Consider the following 21,617-nt stretch of genomic DNA (forward strand, 5'->3'; position numbering starts at 1 on the left):
TCTAAGCTTTTATTTCTTTAATTTTTAATGCATCATTTTCATGAAGAAGGAAAAATCAGAAGACTTGGTTTTGTCACTGACTCAATGACATAGTTTGTCAAATAGTTACAATACTCTTTTTAAAGCTCCCTAGACTTTTCACCCTGACTTTCTCACAGGAACCCTGTAAAGTAGTTAGGACAAGTCTTATTATCACATTGTAATATTGACTTTTTAAAAGAAGCTCACATAGTCAAACTTCTTCAAAGTCCAAGTGTGGAGTGGAGATTGGAATTCTCATCTCTTTGTCTTTGCATCTATCGTACTTAGTTTCAGCGTGTTTGAGCACCATGACAAAAATAATTGCAAAGGTGCAGCGCTTCTCTAAGCAACAAAATATGGCACTTTGAAAGGCAAAGCTAAAATTACTTTTGGCCTTAATGATCACAGTCCATTTTTTCGGAACCGTCTTAATGGTGTAAAAAATACCACATATTTGTAAAACCAAAAATAACATATTAAGGGGCCAGGTCTCTGTGAGCCCTGCACGAGCTGGGAGTGGCCTTGCGCAGCCACAGTAGCAAAGGGCGAGGAGGCCTTCAAACCGTCAGGGTTTCTTCCACACCTCAAGGAGATTTCTGCCGCTGCTTTCATCCATTTGCCTCTTGCGTGAGCTAACGACCATGAGCTGAGCTGCAGGAGTCCTGCCCACCAGCAAGAGAATAGGTGCTGTAGGAGCTCATTTCCTTTGTTGGGGGCTGGCTCAGTGCCCCCACGAGGCCACACACATCCCACTCAGGGGTGGCTGGACCTTCACTCCCATTTCCAAGATGGTGACTGTCAAGCTTGAACTTGCCAAGAATTTCACTTTGGAGGGGGCCGCTCATCCCAATAAGATCTCCATTATAGGAACTGGATCAGTTGGCATGGCCTGTGCTCTCAGCATCTTATTAAAAGGTTTGGGTGATAAACTTGCCTTTGTGGATGTTGACGAAGGCAAATTGAAGGGTGAGACAACGGATCTTCAACATGGCAGCCCTTCCATAAAAATGCCAAGCATTGTTTTCAGCAAAGACTACAGTGTCACTGCAAAGTCCAACTTAGTCATTATTACAGCAGGTGTTCCAGCAAAAGGAGAAACACACCTTGATATAGTCCAGTGAAATGTGATCATTTTTAAATTAATTATTTCCAGTATTACCCGATGCAATCCCCACCACAAACTGATAGTAGTTTCTAATTTACTGGATATTGTAACTTATGTATTCTGGAAATTGAGTGTATTTCCCCAAAACCGTGTTATTGGAAGTGGCTGTAATCTGGACAATCCCCATTTCCGTTTCTTCACTGGGCAAAGGCTTGATATCCACTCTGAAAGCTGTCATAGGTGGATTCTTGGACAGCATAGGGACTCAAGTATTCCTGTGTGGAGTGGAGTCAATATTGCTGGCATCCCTCTGATGGATCTGAACTCAAATATAGGAACTGATAAAGATCCTGAACAGTGGGAAAAAGTCCACAATGAAGTGATTGCCTGTGGCTATGAGATAGTTAAAATGAAAGGTTGTACTAATTGGACCATTGGCCTATCTGTAGCTGATTTAACAGAAAGTATTTTGAAGAATCTTTTTTTTTAATAGAAAACAACAATAAACATTTTTTAATAGGCAAACTCATTTCCCATTGAAATGTCTTTCACTGCAGTGGGAAAGAGCAGCCACACATAGCCTGGGTTTTAATGACATGACATTGTCAATGGGAAGTTACAAGGAGAAAAAAAAAAGGTGCATTTGATTTATTACTGAATTCTGGAAGGATTATGGACAACTTGTCAGAATTTATTTCAAATGAATATTTGTTGAGAATTAATTATCTCTAAGTCATTGAGCAATTAAATGAATCTAGAAATCCATCAGAGGAATTATCTTTGCATCTCCTAAGTAGTAGCCAGCACTGACTTTGGTCTCTGTTTCATATTGGTCAATAATTCACATTGTATGAGCTGATTAATCTAGTCATGTTTTACTATTAGGTTAGTGCAAAAGTATTTTTTATACTTTAAGTTCTGGGGTACATGTGCAGAACGTGCAGGTTTGTTACATAGGTATACACGTGCTGTGGTGGTTTGCTGCACCCATCAACCTGTCATCTACATTAGGCATTTCTCCTAATATTATCCCTCCCATAACCCCTGACCCCCTGACAGGCCCCAGTGTGTGATGTTCCCCTCCCTGTGTCCATGTGTTCTCATTGTTCAACTCCCACTTACGAGTGAGAACATGCAGTGCTTGGTTTTCTGTTCTTCTGTTAGTTTGCTGAGAATGATGGTTTCCAGCTTCATCCATGTCCCTACAAAGGACATGAACTCATCCTTTTTTATGGCTGCATAGTATTCCATGGTGTATATATGCCACATTTTCTTTATCCAGTCTATCATTTATAGGCATTTGGATTGGTTCCCAGTCTTTGCTATTGTGAACAGTGCCACAATAAACATACGTGTGCATGTGTCTTTATAGCAGAATGATTTATAATCCTTTGGGTATATACCCAATAATGGGATTGCTGGGTCAAATGGTATTTCTAGTTCAAGATCCTTGAGGGATCACCACACTATCTTCCACAATGGTTGAACTAATTTATGCTCTCACCAACAGTGTAAAAGCATTCTTATTTCTCCACATCCTCTCCAGCACCTGTTGTTTCCTGACTTTTTAATGATCGCCATTCTAACTGGCATGAGATGGAATCTCATTGTGGTTTTGATTTGCATTTCTTTAATGACCAGTGATGATGAGCTTTTTTTCACATTTGTTGGCTGCATAAATGTCTTCTTTTGAAAAGTGTCTGTTCATATCCTTTGCCCACTTTTTGATGGGGTTGTTTGTTTTTTTCTTGTAAATTTGTTTAAGTTCTTTGTAGATTCTGGATATTAGTCCTTTGTCAGATGGATAGATTGCAAAACTTTTCTCTCATTCTGTAGGTTGCCTGTTCACTCTGATGACAGTTTATTTTGCTGTGCAGAAGCTCTTCTGTTTAATTAGATCCCATTTGTCAATTTTGGCTTTTGTTGCCATTGCTTTTGGTGTTTTAGTCATGAAGTCTTTGCCTATGCCTATGTACTGAATGGTATTGCCTAGGTTTTCTTTTATGGATTTTATGGTTTTAGGTCTTACATTTAAGTCTTTAATCCATCTTGATTTAATTTTTGTATAAGGTGTAAGGAAGGGATCCAGTTTCAGTTTTCTGCACATGGCTACCCAGTTTTCCCAACACCATTTATTAAATAGGAAATCCTTTCCCCATTGCTTGTTTTTGTCTGGTTTGTCAAAGATCAGATGGTTGTAGATGTGTGATGTTATTTCTGAGGCCTCTGTTCTGTTTCATTGTTCTATATATCTGTTTTGGTACCAGTACCATGCTGTTTTGGTTACTGTAGACTTGTAGTATAGTTTGAAGTCAGGTAGTGTGATGCCTCCAGCTTTGTTCTGTTTGCTTAGGATTGTCTTGGATATGCGGTTCCATGTGAACTTCAAAGTAGTTTTTCACAATTCTGTGAAGAAATTCAGTGGTAGTTTGATGGGAATAGCATTGAATCTATAAATTACTTTGGGCAGTATGGCCAAATTTTCACAATATTGATTATTCCTATTCATGAGCATGGAATGTTTTTCCATTTGTTTGTGTCCTCTTATTTCGTTGAGCAGTGGTTTGCAGTTCTCCTTGAAGAGGTCCTTCACATCCCTTTTAAGATGTATTCCTGGGTATTTTATTCTCTTTGTAGCAATTGTGAATGAAATTTCACTCATGATTTGGCTCTCTATTTGTCTATTATTGGTGTATAGGAATGCTTGTGATTTTTGCACATTGATTTTGTATCCTGAGACTTTGCTCAATTTGCTTATCAGCTTGAGGAGATTTGGGCCTAAGATGATGGAGTTTTCTAAATATACAATTGTGTCATCTGCAAACAGAGACAATTTGACTTCCTCTTTGAATAATCTTAAGAGGGTGCATCCAGTTTCCATCATAACTGAGAGCTTTTATGGGATAAATGAAGTAACATTCCTTAGCATTCCTTGTATCCTAGGACAGAATAGTACTACAGATCTTATAAAGATAAAGGTGACTTCTGAAGAGGAGGCCCAGTTGAAAGAGAGTGCTGAAAGGCTTCGGGAAATTTAGAAGGAGCTCAAGCTTTAAAGTTGTTTAAAGCTACCAGTCTGAAGGGTTTTTTTTGTTGTTTTTTGGTAGCAATCATTTTATTTTAAAAATTGTTGTATTATGTTAGTTTTATACTTTTTACCTGAGAAAAATTTCAAAAGTAGCTGCAAAATAGAGTATGTAATAACAAATTCCTGTGTATCAACCACTCAACTTTATCAGATCTTACCCTTACGTCATGTTTGTTTCAATCTTCATTTTTAAAGAAAAAACATCCAACAACTACAGTTGAGTACATCCCAACTCCATTTCCTTCACTTTTTCCCTAGGGTTCTAAAACTAGTGTTTATAATTATCATGTAAAATGTATTATACATGTGTATGGGCATACACATGATATAGTATTGTTTCTCAGGCATTCAAGCTCTTTATAAATAGTATCATACTCAATGCATCATACTTTACCTTGCTTTTCTAATTCAACATTATGCTTTTGAGAGAAATCCACACTGATGAAAGTAGCTCTACTATATTCATTTTAAGGGCTGCATACTACTTCACTGTATAAATATACCACAACTTATACATCCTACTATTTGGCAGTTATAAATATCTCTGCAGTGTTGGAATGAACACCTTATAATATTTTCCTTATGACCTCAATATTTGAGATTGTTTAATATGTATAACTAAAAGTAGAATTCCTGAGTCTTAGAGAAGTTCCTCCTGCCTCCCAGCTAAAGACTTCATGACTAAAACACCAAAAGCAATGGCAACAAAAGCCAAAATTGACAAATGGGATCTAATTAAACTAAAGAGCTTCTGCACAGCAAAAGAAACTATCATCAGAGTGAACAGACAACCTACAGAATGGGAGAAAATTTTTGCAATCTATCCATCTGACACAGGGCTAATATCCAGAATCTACAAGAAACTTAAACAAATTTACAGATTTCTTTTTTTTATGGGAGATATTACAGCAATTTTGGAATGTGAGAATGATCTAGTAGAGACAGGTTAATGCTGCAGGAGAGATAGGGGATAAATGCAGAAGCAGTTTAAGTATCTTTAAACTACTGAAAAGAGACAATATCCAAATCACAGGCAGAAAAGTTAGCTTTAGATGGGAACACACAGAGTTTATCAATACTAACTAGGGAAGGCAGACTAGATGAGACTAATGGGGGTGATTGGGAGATTTGGCGGGATTATGATGCAGGTTTCTGAGGACTTATTTTTGCAGTGAAATACTAGTAAGCTAATGGTGAGGAGGAGGAAGTTGTGTGAGGTTTTGAGAAAAGAAGGCACAAAGTGGTTTTCTTGGAGAATGAAGGCTGCTTAACACAGTCACTTTGAAAGCTTATCTTATAGGTGTTATTCTGCAGTACAGCTTAAGGAAAATAATTCAACAATTATAGAAGAATGGAGATAAGAATTTCGGAAGACCATTCAAAAGACACAGACTTCTGATATATACTTATCCAATATAAATGTCTCTCCCCTCAAATCAAAAGTACCAGTGAACTTAACATTTTATACAATGGATTGTTGTGGAGATGGAAGTGGCAGGCATGACCCCATTTCCCCATTAATAAAAAGGTTATACCAACATTTTCAACTTCCATTTCAGAGTTCTTAATTAGGGAAAATAAGTGGCATGAGAACTAATCCCTAAGCTCCATCACCCTCTGTAGGCTTTTTATAGATTTTTTTTAAATTTGATACTTCATATAAGAAGAAAGCTGAGGCAAAAAAGCAAGGAACTTAGGGCTAAGAATTTAGTGGAAACCAAGAAAGGAAAAAGAAAAAAAAGCAAAGAGAAGGTATATATATCTTACATGCTACAAACAAAATCACTTCTAAGCAGTAGGGAATTTTCCAAAGTTTCTCCCATTAATCCTTCAAGAAATACTAATATTTAAAAAAAAATTTACATCTTACAGATATGAAAAGAATATCCATGGGAAGGGCCTAAAAAAACATCAAGTTGCCAAGACTGTTATTATTACCTAAGGAAGTTGCAATTATAAATTGTCCCCTATAACACAGAGCAGAGTGTGGAATATGGCCAAGTGGCCCAAACTGACACAACATTTCTAGAATAATCTTCCTCAAACTCTCTCCAGAGAGAGTTCCCGTTATTAACACAGAACACAAAGCTCTCTAATAATCTGATTTTACTTCCCATTTTCTCCAGCAGACTCCTTGCTCGAGTTAGGCAGGTGACCTGACCATAATCCTCTTCTGTTTTATATACTTACACTCCTACACTTCTTATCAAAAATTGCCTTTTCCTCACGTCTGCTTTCTATAAACAGCCTTTAGAGCTCAGCACAAGACTTCCTACTATCTCAGCCCAATTCCTTGGGAACTTCGTAAGTGCTCATTTCTGAATCACATTTTTGCCAAAGTGTCTTCTCCCCAAGTTTCACAAGGTAAGATCAGTTTATTCTCCACTGTACCAAACATTTGCTTTGCATATCATTCAGCTGTAATAAATATTATGAAGGAATGGACTCTGTAGCACTAAAATCAGACCAAAAGACCATAAAATGCCCAAAAAAAGTGAGGATTTTAAGGTTCAATCTGGAACCTACTGACTGGATTTGTCACAGCAACTACCTGATTCACAACACAGGCAGATTATCTCACAGTAGATTATATTCTTCCATAAATCATTTTACCAGTACTGCAATCACTATACCCACACTAAAAAATTAGAAGTATATATTTTAAGGCAATAGCTAAGAGAAACCAATAGCTATTCTAAAATAAAAATGTGTGGTGCCTGAACAGCGGCTCTGCACATAATTCAGCTGTAATAAATATTATGAAGGAATGGACTCTGTAGCACTAGAAATCAGACCAGAAGACCATAAAATGCCCACAAAAGTTCGGATTTTTAAAGGTTAAATCTGGAACCTATTGCCCACACTCTACCCTCCATGTCCTCCATGGTCTTCTCCATGCCCACATTCTACCCTCTATGTCCTCCTTCAGACACACCAGGCACACTTGCCCCAGGTCCTTCACATCTGCTGTGTCCTCTGAATGGGATATATGCAGGGCTCCCTCCTTCACTTCCTTCCAATATTTAATTAAGTGACCTTCTCATCAGAGAGGCTTTCCCTGGACACACTAAAATTTTAACTCCCTTCTCCCCACAGATACTTCTTACTCTTCTGCTTTATTTTATCTGCCTTGTACTTATTGTAGTCAAACATACTGTTTTCGTTATCATTTTTATTAGAATGTTGCCTTTTTATTACACTGCAATGTAAGCTCCCTGGAGGAAGGAATATTCATTTATTTTGTTCAGTGTTAGGTCCCTAATGTCTAGAAAAGTGCCTGAGGAGCTGAGGAAAAACGTTCAATAAATATTTGTTGAATGATGAGTGATGGTTATTATTTCTGCTCTTCCCAACAAGCCTTCCTAACTCTCTTCTTAAAGAAGTGGGTTCTACACATCCTACCCAGGCCACATATGTGGACAAAAGACCTAGATATAGGCAATCTTAGTAAACTCCTCCCCTGACAAGAGTGGTTGGTCTACAGCATGGAGGCCAATCACAGGGATGAAACCTTTTGGAAAAATCAATATTTAGAAGTGTAGAAATCAACATGTTCCCTTTCAGCTGAGGTTGTTCCCCGTCGTGTTGAAAGGGCACAGGACTGTCCACACCAGGAAAGAGTGAGGTCAGCACCCAAAATGAAACCAGCAGAATCAAAAGAGGAAAACGGATGAAGAGAAAGACTGTTGAGTCCCCAGTCTCAGTCAGTGACATCCTGCAGCTTGTCTGTTCTGTGAACTCACCAAGAATTCTTCCCAGTTTCATAAGCCACTAAATCCCCTTTTGGGCTTCAATTAATTTGAGGTGCATTTCTGTCTACTGCAGAGCCCAGATACAAAAGTGTATTTGTCAGATAAATGTGAGGAACAGCAGGTTAAATGAAATTAAACAACTGTCTGTACTACAGATTTTTTTTTTGGAAACTTTAGTATACCTAGGAATGCTTTATATCCCACTGGGAAATAAATAAAGCACATTATGATACAGAATCAGATTAGAAAATTCTGCTTTGGATGGAAATTTTCTCATCTTCCATCTAATCCTACTCTCAAATGTACTTAAATGTCCTCAGACTTTATGGGTGCCTACAATGTTCAAAGCTTAGTAATAAGAAGGCACTGTAGAAAACAGACACCCTGTAATGCTGCAATGAAAAAAGAAACATAAATACCATATAAAAAGTACACTGTCCAATGGGAGGTCACAAGACACACCAATCACACCTAGTAACAGAGTTCAAAAAAGGTTCTTCTCTAAGTCAAAGTTTAAAAATCTCTCCCATAATTTTGGCTCATCAAACACTGATTCACACATTATCTTTTCCAAGTACAATAACATCTGATAAACGAAAAGTAATGGCAAAAGTATGAAAACCAATTCTAGGCTTACACAATAAACTGTGAACAATAATAAAGTACTAGAAAAAATGTAAAGATTAAACAAAAAGGTAAATAGGACCAGAAAATATAAAGAACAATAAAAGATAAAACAAGAATAGAATATATGGCTTTCATATCAGGTTGATATCGCTCAATAAATGCATTTGGACTGAATTCCTATGGTGAAGTTGAACATTCCTTTCTTATAGATTGTAAGTTGTTTCTTCAAAAAATAACCAGCCTGGATTTTATGCAGAGTCAACTACAAGAACACACAGAGTGAAAAACAAAAATTCCTTTAGCCAACCTAGGCTTCAGAGGAGTGAATTTTAAATGGCTGCCTTGTGGTACTACAATTATTCAAAAATACTTTGACTAGTTCACTGATTTTGTGACCTTTTGTCTTTACCAGGCTATTAACATCAGCTCTGTGAATCCAGATGTTACATTCCAGGTTCCTTTTACACTAGCCTGTATTCTTTCTTCCAGAGTATAGTGATGCTATAGTTACTCGGAAATATATATTTTGCCTTCTGCTATAAATGTTTTATCTTACAATTTTTTTTAACCTTTCTTATTTTCTGAGTGGTTTTCCAACAACAACCCAGCTATCACAGTATTAGCATAAGAGGTCGCTTAACCTGAGATGACAGTTCTATGTGATGATGGAAAAGTTATTCATACACAAGTAATATGCATCACACAAAGCTATTTTTAAAGTTCAATCTTTCACACTCCACTCAGGTCTTGGATTCTTCTGCCTTCTATGAAAGCAGTTCACATATTTTAGGTTATCTATATGGGTGGGATAATCATATCATTAATATTACGTCCTCCTAGCTTCCTTACCATTGCTCTCAGACCTGCAGCATCACCTGTAGGTCCAGGATATTATAGTATTCCTCAGTCACTGGGCAGATATTTAAACACTACCTCCTTTTCTCTGCCATGTTTCTGTATGTGTTAAAATAATTGCATCAATAATAAAGTGTTATTTATAACCAGGAACACTCACAATTTGTCCTTTAAATCTAATTTACTAGAATGTTATCCTGTAGGCTCTTCAATGTCCTTGCTATAAATGATATTATAACATCATCTAAACTTGAGTATACTTTCTCATTTTTTTTGCAAAGCTTATACCCATTGCTATCTCATTCTATACATTATCTTTTCCCCTCCATGATGATTTTAATCTTCAAATCTGTACCTGTTTTCTATTTACCCTGCCTCATGTCCACATGCTAACATTCACCTGTTTTCCTGGGCAAATATCTGATTTCTGGCATTCTTATTGTTCTTTCCTCTCTTCATTTCTTCTTCTTGGCTTATTTTCTCTTCTTCCTGCTAATTTTCTCCTGTCCCCCACCCTTCCATTGTCTTCGGGTTTTTCAGCTCTTATTTTTCAAACAAACTCATGTGGTAAGCTCAGAATCATTCAACGTCACCCAATTCCACGACCTTCCATTGCAGAAGGTATCTGTATCAGTAGTAAAGTAAGATCACCATACCTACCAGTTGGCCCATAACAGTCCCAGTTTACCCTATTGTCCTGGCGTAATGACTAATAGTACCTCTTTTCATTCTCAAAAATGTCTTGGTTTAAAAGAAAAATTATTATGGCCACCCTGCCTTTAAATCTCACTGAGACTGGCTTTTAGGCAGTGCTGAAAATAATAGTGTTAGAAAATAATTACATACTGTAGAATCTTAAGATCCAAGAAACTCAAAAGTGTAAGGGAGAGCCCAGGTCTAACAGCATCTTAGTAGGTTATTTATGCTCTCTGAGTATGAATTTATTCATTTACCATATGCAAACAACAATATTAACTCTTAAGGTAGAAAGAAGTGTTCTCCCACCTTACCAGGTTCCGGCCTCTGCCTATTTATTCCTCTTCTCTGCACCTCAGGGAATGTGGCCAATTTGATGAATTAGAGTTTGATAAATTCAAGGGGACTTTCTTTCTAATGGGAAAATTAAAGTGTCATGAAGACAGGAAGCAAGCTGACTTCTTTCTCTTACAGTAAGACAATTAAATAGAAAAAAACAGACTTGACATCTTCATCTATGTGGCTGGTTAGATAAGTTTATTCGGAGTCTGTTTCATAGGCCCAACTATATTTCTCTATCATGGCGGGTATCTCTGAGACTGTGAATCCCAAGATTCAGATTCTGTGTGGATGGTTGTAAGCCTATGCACTTGGTGAACTATATTCAGCTTCCAATCAGCTTAATTCCAGGCTGAATATTAAGGTGACCTGCCCCTAACCCAAATGCCAGCCAAAAGCAAAAGATACAATCTCTGAAGGAAGATAATATCATCTAGAGTATAAAATTATCTCTACTATGGATATTTTATATCTGACATTTAATCAGAAGTTGTTAGACATAACAGAAGACAAGATCAAATGACTGGAATCCCAAGAGGGGGTAAAAACAGAAATTAGAAATAACCTTAAAGGAGAATTATATACTATGGTTATCAGACACAGACTTTGAAATAACATCTTATTTTTTAAATATTGATTTCAAGATGGGAATTTAAATGGAATCCATTTAAAAAACAAAATACTTGTCCTAGAGATAAAAATATGTATCATTGACTTGTTAAAGTCAATATTACTCATAATATGAACACATGACATATCAAAACTTGTGGAATGAAGCTGCAAACATGCATTCAGTAACATTCATGCCTTAACTGTCAATGTTACAAAAAAAGAAAAGCTAAAGTCTAATGATCTAAATATATTATCTTAAAAAATAAGAAAACAGCAAATTAAATTCAAAGAAAGCAAAAGAAGAAAATAAAAACTAGAGATTAATGAATTTAAAAACAAATATATAACACTGCTCATGTTCTGTTTCATAATTTGAGTGACAATTATATAGGTGTGTTCACATTGTGAAAAATCATCAAGTAAACATGATTTTTGCATCTATCTATGCATACCCATATGTGTGTTTTACTTTAATAAAACATACTACAATGTATTTCTTAATAAATTCTTATTTCACTGCAAATATGGCATATATGTAGCACTCCCTTGGTGGGGAATACTTAAGGGTAATAAAGGACAGTGAAAAACTAAAACCATATTTTACAGCCGTAACTCATTAAGATTTTTATAAAGATTAGAAGTTATAGGAATGTACACACCACACCCAAGCTATGTCTGAGTTGGTATCTTCCTGCCTTTACCCCCCAATGTTAATCAAACTCTGATATTCCATTACTTTAGATAAATATAATATAACCTTGGCAATTATATTTTTCTTAGGTTAAAATTAGCCTCCAACAAGGGCTGGGATGTAGAAGGAAGCCATCAAAGACAGCCTTGTGAAAATTTATCACTGGGACAGTTTTGAAATAGGTTTCACCTACCAAGAACTATACGTATCTATGTGGAGCACACAGTATCAAACTCTGGAAATCTGAGAGCATGATGGTTAGAGACTAATACATTGCCTACAATTGGCTTCTTTGGTTAATAGAAGGCTGTTCCTATCTCCACCCTTCCCACACCTTTGAGCAGCAGCCCCCTTATTCCATACATGGGGAAGTAGGGGGCTTATCTGAACTTTTTGAATTCTAAGACAATTATCCTACACCAGCTGTGTTTCGAGTATCAAGTGTAAACTAAAAATTCTAAGCCCCACAACCATCTAAATGGACCCCTCCTCTCGGCCAAGGGCGTTCCAAAGTTAACCTGAAAAACTAGTTCAGACCATGATGGGAAGAGTGGGGTAAGACATGCCTCATTATACCCTCTTCCCCATGGAATTCATACACAAGTGACCAGCATTAACATTGAAACAGAGATTTTAAGACTTTTTGTAGCAATAAAAGAGTTTTATTGTAGCAATAAAAAAAATTCCAGCCTTACTTTAGTACAGCATCATATGGCACATAGAAGGCCCTGAAAGAAACTGAAGTATTTTACCCTAAAATATATTCCTTTGATATATTTTGAAATGGCCCTACAAAGCTATCTCTTGTGAGGATAACTGACATTCTATAGAGATTCCCTTTCCCTTTCCAGGTCTTTTCCCTGATCTTCTGGCACCGTTTTAAGTCTGCTAAGAAACATTTATAATCTATTCTCTCTGAAGCCTGCTACCTGGAGGTTTTATCTGCATAAGAAGAAACTTGTTCTCCACAACCCTTTATCTCAACCCAGATACTCCCTTCTATGGATTCTAGGTCTTTAGATAAACTCTTTCAACCAACTGCCAATCTGAAAATCTTGGAATCCATCTATGACCTGGACACCCATCTCCCTGCCCCACCATCCACCCCCACTTTGAGTTTTCCTGGCTTTCTGGACTGAACCAATGTACATCTTACATGTATTGACTGATGTCTTGGATCTCTCTAAAATGTATAAAACCAAGCTGTAGCCGACCACCTTGCGCACATGTTGTCAGGACCTCCTCAGGCTGTCACAGGCATGTCCTCAATCTTGGCAAAATAAACTTATAAATTGATTGAGACTTGTCTCAGATACTTTTTGGTTTACACAAGACAGGAGTTTTTCCCACTGAAAGCTATATTCTAGCCTTTCACTGTAGAAGAGAAGGAAGACTCATGGTTCAGGTTTGGTTTCAAGTAAAAGAGCAAGCCTAGTACAACCACCAGCCTGCTTTGCTGCGAGGCTATTCTGAAGCAGAAGGCTCTACATAGTTCATCAGTGTTCTGCTTCTGGGTTTGAAGACAAAACCTCAGCCAACAATAAAGGGTTCCTTGGCCTTTGTTTCTCTGTGTACACATTTCTCCGATGATCTTCTGGAGAGAGTGTTGAGCTGAGGACAGGGCTTGCGTGTTCCTGAATAGCCTGGACAAATACCATCTTAAACACACCTCAACATTCCATTTCTAAATCTCGCTTCTTTGCATGGTTGCCGAACTAGGAAATGGTAGAAGAAGAAAAAGGATAAGAATCAGTATTCTCTAAACTTAATCAGCTATTACCTTTTATTCTTTTTTTTTATTATTATACTTTAAGTTTTAGGGTACATGTGCACAAGGTGCAGGTTAGTTACATATGTATACATGTGCCATGTTGGTGTGTTGCACCCACTAACTCGTCATCTAGCATTAGGTATATCTCCCAATGCTATCCCTCCCTCCCCCTCCACCCCACAACAGTCCCCACAGTGTGATGTTCCCCTTCCTGTGTCCATGTGTTCTCATTGTTCAATTCCCACCTATGAGTGAGAATATGCGGTGTTTGGTTTTTTGTTCTTGCGATAGTTTACTGAGAATGATGATTTCCAATTTCATCCATGTCCCTACAATGGATATGAACTCATCATTTTTTATGGCTGCATAGTATTCCATGGTGTATATGTGCCACATTTTCTTAATCCAGTCTATCATTGTTGGACATTTGGGTTGGTTCCAAGTCTTTGCTATTGTGAATAGTGCCACAATAAACATACGTGTGCATGTGTCTTTATAGCAGCATGATTTATAGTCCTTTGGGTATATACCCAGTAATGGGATGGCTGGATCAAATGGTATTTCTAGTTCTAGATCCCTGAGGAATCACCACACTGACTTCCACAATGGTTGAACTAGTTTACAGTCCCACCAACAGCGTAAAACTGTTCCTATTTCTCCACATCCTCTCCAGCACCTGTTGTTTCCTGACTTTTTAACGATTGCCATTCTAACTGGTGTGAGATGATATTTCATTGTGGTTTTGATTTGCATTTCTCTGATGGCCAGTGATGGTGAGCATTTTTTCATGTGTCTTTTGGCTGCATAAATGTCTTCTTTTGAGAAGTGTCTGTTCATGTCCTTCGCCCACTTTTTGATGGGGTTGTTTGTTTTTTCTTGTAAATTTGTCTGAGTTCATTGTAGATTCTGGATATTAGCCCTTTGTCAGATGAGTAAGTTGTGAAAATTTTCCCCCATTTTGTGGGTTGCCTGTTCACTCTGATGGTAGTTTCTTTTGCTGTGCAGAAGCTCTTTAGTTTAATTACATCCCATTTGTCAATTTTGGCTTTTGTTGCCATTGCTTTTGGTGTTTTAGACATGAAGTCCTTGCCCATGCCTATGTCCTGAATGGTAATGCCTAGGCTTTCTTCTAGGGTTTTTATGGTTTTAGGACTAATGTTTAAGTCTTTAATCCATCTTGAATTGATTTTTGCATAAGGTGTAAGGAAGGGATCCAGTTTCAGCTTTCTACATATGGCTAGCCAGTTTTCCCAGCACCATTTATTAAATAGGGAATCCTTTCCCCATTGCTTGTTTTTCTCAGGTTTGTCAAAGATCAGATAGTTGTAGATATGCGGCGTTATTTCTGAGGGCTCTGTTCTGTTCCATTGATCTATATCTCTGTTTTGGTACCAGTACCATGCTGTTTTGGTTACTGTAGCCTTGTAGTATAGTTCAAAGTCAGGTAGTGTGATGCCTCCAGCTTTGTTCTTTTGGCTTAGGATTGACTTGGCGATGCGGGCTCTTTTTTGGTTCCATATGAACTTTCAAGTTCAAGTTTTTTCCAATTCTGTGAAGAAAGTCATTGGTAGCTTGATGGGGATGGCATTGAATCTATAAATTACCTTGGGCAGTATGGCCATTTTCACGATATTGATTCTTCCTACCCATGAGCATGGAATGTTCTTCCATTTGTTTGTATCCTCTTTTATTTCATTGAGCAGTGGTTTGTAGTTCTGCTTGAAGAGGTCCTTCACATCCCTTGTAAGGTGGATTCCTAGGTATTTTATTCTCTTTGAAGCAATTGTTAATGGGAGTTCACTCATGATTTGGCTCTCTGTCTGTTATTGGTGTATAAGAATGCTTGTGATTTTTGTACATTGATTTTGTATCCTGAGACTTTGCTGAAGTTGTTTATCAGCTTAAGGAGATTTTGGGCTGAGACAATGGGGTTTTCTAGATATACAACCATGTCGTCTGCAAACAGGGACAATTTGACTTCCTCTTTTCCTAATGGAATACCCTTTATTTCCTTCTCCTGCCTAATTGCCCTGGCCAGAACTTCCAACACTATGTTGAATAGGAGTGGTGAGAGAGGGCAGCCCTGTCTTGTGCCAGTTTTCAAAGGGAATGCTTCCAGTTTCTGCCCATTCAGTATGATATTGGCTGTGGGTTTGTCATAGATAGCTCTTATTATTTTGAAATACATCCCATAAATACCTAATTTATTGAGAGTTTTTAGCATGAAGGGTTGTTGAATTTTGTCAAAGGCCTTTTCTGCATCTATTGAGATAATCATGTGGGTTTTGTCTTTGGTTCTGTTTATATGCTGGATTACATTTACTGATTTGCATATATTGAACCAGCCATGCATCCCAGGGATGAAGCCCACTTGATCACAGTGGATAAGCTTTTTGATGTGCTGCTGGATTCGGTTTGCCAGTATTTTATTGAGGGTTTTTGCATCAATGTTCATAAAGGATATTGGTCTAAAATTCTCTTTTTTGGTTGTGTCTCTGCCCAACTTTGGTATCAGGATGATGCTGGCCTCATAAAATGAGTTAGGGAGGATTCCCTCTTTTTCTATTGATTGGAATAGTTTCAGAAGGAATGGTACCAGCTCCTCCTTGTACCTCTGGTAGAATTCGGCTGTGAATCCATCTGGTCCTGGACTCTTTTTGGTTGGTAAGCTATTGATTATTGCCACAATTTCAGAGCCTGTTATCGGTCTATTCAGAGATTCAACTTCTTCCTGGTTTAGTCTTGGGAGAGTGTATGTGTCGAGGAATTTATCCATTTCTTCTAGATTTTCTAGTTTATTTGCGTAGAGGTGTTTATAGTAATCTCTGATGGTAGTTTGTATTTCTGTGGGATCGGTGGTGATATCCCCTTTATCATTTTTTATTGTGTCTATTTGATTCTTCTCTCTTTTTTTCTTTATTAGTCTTGCTAGTGGTCTATCCATTTTGTTGATCCTTTCAAAAAACCAGCTCCTGGATTCATTAATTTTTTGAAGGGTTTTTTGTGTCTCTATTTCCTTCAGTTCTGCTCTGATCTTAGTTATTTCTTGCCTTCTGCTAGCTTTTGAATGTGTTTGCTCTTGCTTTTCTAGTTCCTTTGATTGTGATGTTAGGGTGTTGATTTTGGATGTTTCCTGCTTTCTCTTGTGGGCATTTAGTGCTATAAATTTCCCTCTACACACTGCTTTGAATGTGTCCCAGAGATTCTGGTATGTTGTGTCTTTGTTCTCGTTGGTTTCAAAGAACATCTTTATTTCTGCCTTCCTTTCGTTATGTACCCAGTAGTCATTCAGGAGCAGGTTGTTCAGTTTCCATGAAGTTGAGGGGTTTTGAGTGAGTTTCTTAATCCTGAGTTAAGTTTGATTGCACTGTGGTCTGAGAGATAGTTTGTTATAATTTCTGTTCTTTAACATTTGCTGAGGAGAGCTTTACTTCCAAGTATGTGGTCAATTTTGGAATAGGTGTGGTGTGGTGCTGAAAAAAATGTATATTCTGTTGATTTGGGGTGGAGAGTTCTGTAGATGTCTATTAGGTCCGCCTGGTGCAGAGCTGAATTCAATTCCTGGATATCCTTGTTAACTTTCTGTCTCGATGATCTGTCTAATGTTGACAGTGGGGTGTTAAAGTCTCCCATTATTAATGTGTGGGAGTCTCAGTCTCTTTGTAGGTCACTCAGGACTTGCTTTATGAATCTGGGTGCTCCTGTATTGGGTGCATATATATTTAGGATAGTTAGCTCTTCTTGTTGAATTAATCTCTTTACCATTATGTAATGGCCTTCTTTGTCTCTTTTGATCTTTGTTGGTTTAAAGTCTGTTTTATCAGAGACTAGGATTGCAACCCCTACCTTTTTTTGTTTTCCATTTGCTTGGTAGATCTTCCTCCATCCTTTTATTTTGAGCCTATGTGTGTCTCTGCATGTGAGATGTGTTTCCTGAGTACAGCACACTGATGGATCTTGAGTCTTTATCCAATTTGCCAGTCTGTGTCTTTTAATTGGAGCATTTAGTCCATTTACATTTAAAGTTAATATTGTTGTGCGTGAATTTGATCCTGTCATTATGATGTTAGCTGGTTATTTTGCTCATTAGTTAATGCAGTTTCTTCCTAGTCTCGATGGTCTTTACGTTTTGGCATGATTTTGCAGCAGCTGGTACCGGTTGTTCCTTTCCATGTTTAGTGCTTCCTTCAGGAGCTCTTTTAGGGCAGGCCTGGTGGTGACAAAATCTCTCAGCATTTGCTTGTCTGTAAAGTATTTTATTTCTCCTTCACTTATGAAGCTTAGTTTGGCTGGATATGAAATTCTGGGTTGAAAATTCTTTTCTTTAAGAATGTTGAATATTGGTTCCCACTCTCTTCTGGCTTGTAGGGTTTCTGACGAGAGAGCTGCTGTTAGTCTGATGGGCTTCCCTTTGAGGGTAACCCGACCTTTCTCTCTGGCTGCCCTTAACATTTTTCCTTCATTTCAACTTTGGTGAATCTGACAATTATGTGTCTTGGAGTTGCTCTTCTCGAGGAGTATCTTTGTGGCGTTCTCTGTATTTCCTGAATCTGAATGTTGGCCTGCCTTGCTAGATTGGGGAAGTTCTCCTGGATAATATCCTGCAGAGTGTTTTCCAACTTGGTTCCATTCTCCCTGTCACTTTCAGGTACACCAATCAGACATAGATTTGGTCTTTTCACATAGTCCCATATTTCTTGGAGGCTTTGTTCGTTTCTTTTTATTCTTTTTTCTCTAAATTTCCCTTCTTGCTTCATTTCATTCATTTCGTCTTCCATCACTGATACCCTTTCTTCCAGTTGATTGCATCGGCTCCTGAGGCTTCTGCATTCTTCACGTAGTTCTGGAGCCTTGGCTTTCAGCTCCATCAGCTCCTTTAAGCACTTCTCTGTATTGGTTATTCTAGTTATACATTCATCTAAATTTGTTTCAAAGTTTTTAACTTCTTTGCCTTTGGTTTGAATTTCCTCTGGTAGCTCGTTGTTTGATCGTCTGAAGCCTTCTTCTCTCAACTCGTCAAAGTCATTCTCCGTCCAGCTTTGTTCCACTGCTGGTGAGGAACTGCTTTCCTTTGGAGGAGGAGAGGTGCTCTGCTTTTTAGAGTTCTAGTTTTTCTGCTCTGTTTTTTCCCCATCTTTGTGGTTTTATCTACTTTTGGTCTTTGATGATGATGAGGAGCCAAGATGGCCGAATAGGAACAGCTCCGGTCTACAGCTCCCAGCATGAGTGACGCAGAAGACGGGTGATTTCTGCATTTCCATCTGAGGTACCGGGTTCATCTCACTAGGGAGTGCCAGACAGTGGGTGCAGGTCAGTAGGTGCAGCGCACCGTGCGCAAGCCGAAGGAGGGCAAGGCATTGCCTCACTCGGGAAGCACAAGGGGTCAGCGAGTTCCCTTTCCTAGTCAAAGAAAGGAGTGACAGACAGCACCTGGAAAATCGGGTCACTCCCACTCAAATACTGCACTTTTCCGACAGGCTTAAAAAACGGCGCACCAGGCGATTATATCCCGCACCTGGCTCGGAGGGTCCTACGCCCACGGAGTCTCGCTGATTGCTAGCACAGCAGTCTGAGATCAAACTGCAAGGCGGCAGTGAGGCTGGGGGAGGGGCGCCCGCCATTGTCCAGGCTTGCTTAGGTAAACAAAGCAGCAGGGAAGCTCCAACTGGGTGGAGCCCACCACAGCTCAAGGAGGCCTGCCTGCCTCTGTAGGCTCCACCTCTGGGGGCAGGGCACAGACAAACAAAAGGACAGCAGTAACCTCTGCAGACTTAAATGTCCCTGTCTGACAGCTTTGAAGAGAGCAGTGGTTCTCCCAGCATGCAGCTGGAGATCTGAGAACGGGCAGACTGCCTCCTCAAGTCGGTCCCTGACCCCTGACCCCTGAGCAGCCTAACTGGGAGGCACCCCCCAGTAGGGGCAGACTGACACTTCACACGGCCGGGTACTCCTCTGAGACAAAACTTCCAGAGGAATGATCAGACAGCCGCATTTGAGGTTCATGAAAAACCGCTGTTCTGCAAACACCGCTGCGGATACCCAGGCAAACGGGGTCTGGAGTGGACCTCTAGCAAACTCCAACAGACCTGCAGCTGAGTGTCCTGTCTGTTAGAAGGAAAACTAACAAAGAGAAAGGACATCCACACCAAAAACCCATCTGTACATCACCATCATCAAAGACCAAAAGTAGATATTACCTTTTATTCTAAGACTACATAGGAAAAAGTACCTTTAAACTTTTCTGTTAAATAAGGATATTATTTAAGTGTTTGTTAGGCTAATTTATGGGATAGGACTCTTTTGGTGTCATAAAAGAAAACCCCTGGAATAATTACTAGAAACATATTTTTGTTTTGTTGTTAATGGAAATGCTGATTGCCCTTCAGGCTATCTTAAAGGTGTGATTTAGAAGAATATTTCCAATGACTAAATTTACATACCATTGGCCTAATATCTAAGAGGCCTAAAAAGAGCTATTGCTTGATAGCCCATAGAATCCAAAATTTAGACAATCACTTTTAATGTTTTCGGAACTTAATAGTTATGATGCAGAGATTTCCAGTGTGTATGAAATGTGAAAGAATACAGACAAAATCATTAAATAAGACAAGATGCCAAAAGGCTCTGGCGACATGTTTTTACTTTTTGAATACTCTTCTACTTGTGTTTACTCCATTTCCAAAAAACACTACTTCAAAATGAAAACAATGCCGAGGGTAAAAATTTGATTTTCTAATTTTTCCTTCCAAATATATCTCACCACGATTAATGCAAATGATTCTGCAAAGCAGCACATTTACAAATGGCTATTAAACTAAATATAACATTAAGCACAATCCATTAATTCTGATTTCCTAAACAGGATGAAATTTCAAGTACTGCCCCAGTTTAAAAATCAACTTGTTAAAATCTCCAAGTCACATTTTCTTAATGTCTCACATTTTTTTTTAAAAAAAATTGTCAATATGCATATAGCTACTTACAGTTTTTAAAACACTTTCATATGTACTATGTTACTGGAATTCTTACAGCAAGCTTGTAAGAAATGTATTATTACATCATTTTACAGATGAGGGAAATTAAGTCTCAAAAGCGTAAGGGTCTTCACCAAACTCATACAGCTAAGGCCAGGCCATGAGTTGAATATTCACTTCACTATACGGTGAAACCATTACATGTCTGAGGAATAGGTTTTACTACCTAAAGTTTAGAAGCTATTTTCCTGAAATACCAGAGCCTTTTATACAGCAAAACAGTGTTAATTAAGTATCTACAATGGTTTTGGTTCTGTAAAGATACCTTTAAAATTTTTAATGAGCATATTTTAAAGTATTTAATAGTATTTAACTGCATAAAATAAAGTGGGACAGAGACAAGGAAAGGAGAAGACCAAATAAAGACAACAGCACTTTAAAAAAGATTTAAAGAAAAACAAGAACTGCAGGTTCTAGGTGCTAGCTAAGTTAGGTATTTTTTCTTTTATAATAAGTTATTTTCCTCTTTCATTGTTGTGTCATGAACTCCACTGTATATAAATACAGGTCACTTGCTCCATGCCTGAAGGAAGTAGACTTGAAATACTCATTCATCTATCTCAGAGGGAAAGTCCCAAAATTCCACTTATGCCTCTGAACTCTAGCCAGGCCTTTGGAGAAGAGTAACTCCCCTGACTATCCCCCACCTTCCCTGACTTTCCCTAGCCTTACCTCTGAAATTGTGCTTATCACCAGGCATTCATTGATTGACTTGGCTGTGACTCTTATCAGACTACAAGTACTTTAAAGACAGGTCTAAAGTACCCTAAGAAAAGAAACCATGTACTATTCAACTTTGTTTCCTCAGTACCTTACAAAGCCCAGGCCTTGCAATAAGCATTCCATAAATGTTTGTTAAACACATGAAGTCCATGTGTTCACACCTGTGTTGTGGCATCTTTATACCATGCATAGAAACAAGCAGGGACACTGATAGCTCCACTAACGGCGCTCCATCTCGTGGTAGTCAACTTCAGAAAGGTCGCTAGTAAGAAGCAAAGGGCCTTTACGAGTTCCAAAACTTAT

The 21,617-nt window shown here is 38.3% G+C and overlaps 1 protein-coding gene and 1 pseudogene across 4 annotated transcripts in view; one reads left to right on the plus strand and one right to left on the minus strand.

The window, feature by feature from the left end:
- SLC4A4 (solute carrier family 4 member 4) overlaps window positions 1–21,617 on the minus strand; it is a 475,003-nt gene that overhangs the window by 133,347 nt on the left and 320,039 nt on the right. The window lies entirely within an intron of this gene.
- On the plus strand, window positions 699–4,182 carry LOC101059528 (L-lactate dehydrogenase A-like 6A; annotated as a pseudogene).

Source organism: Pan troglodytes, chromosome 3 (assembly GCF_028858775.2).
Source record: "Pan troglodytes isolate AG18354 chromosome 3, NHGRI_mPanTro3-v2.0_pri, whole genome shotgun sequence".
NCBI classification, from domain to species: Eukaryota; Metazoa; Chordata; class Mammalia; order Primates; family Hominidae; genus Pan; species Pan troglodytes.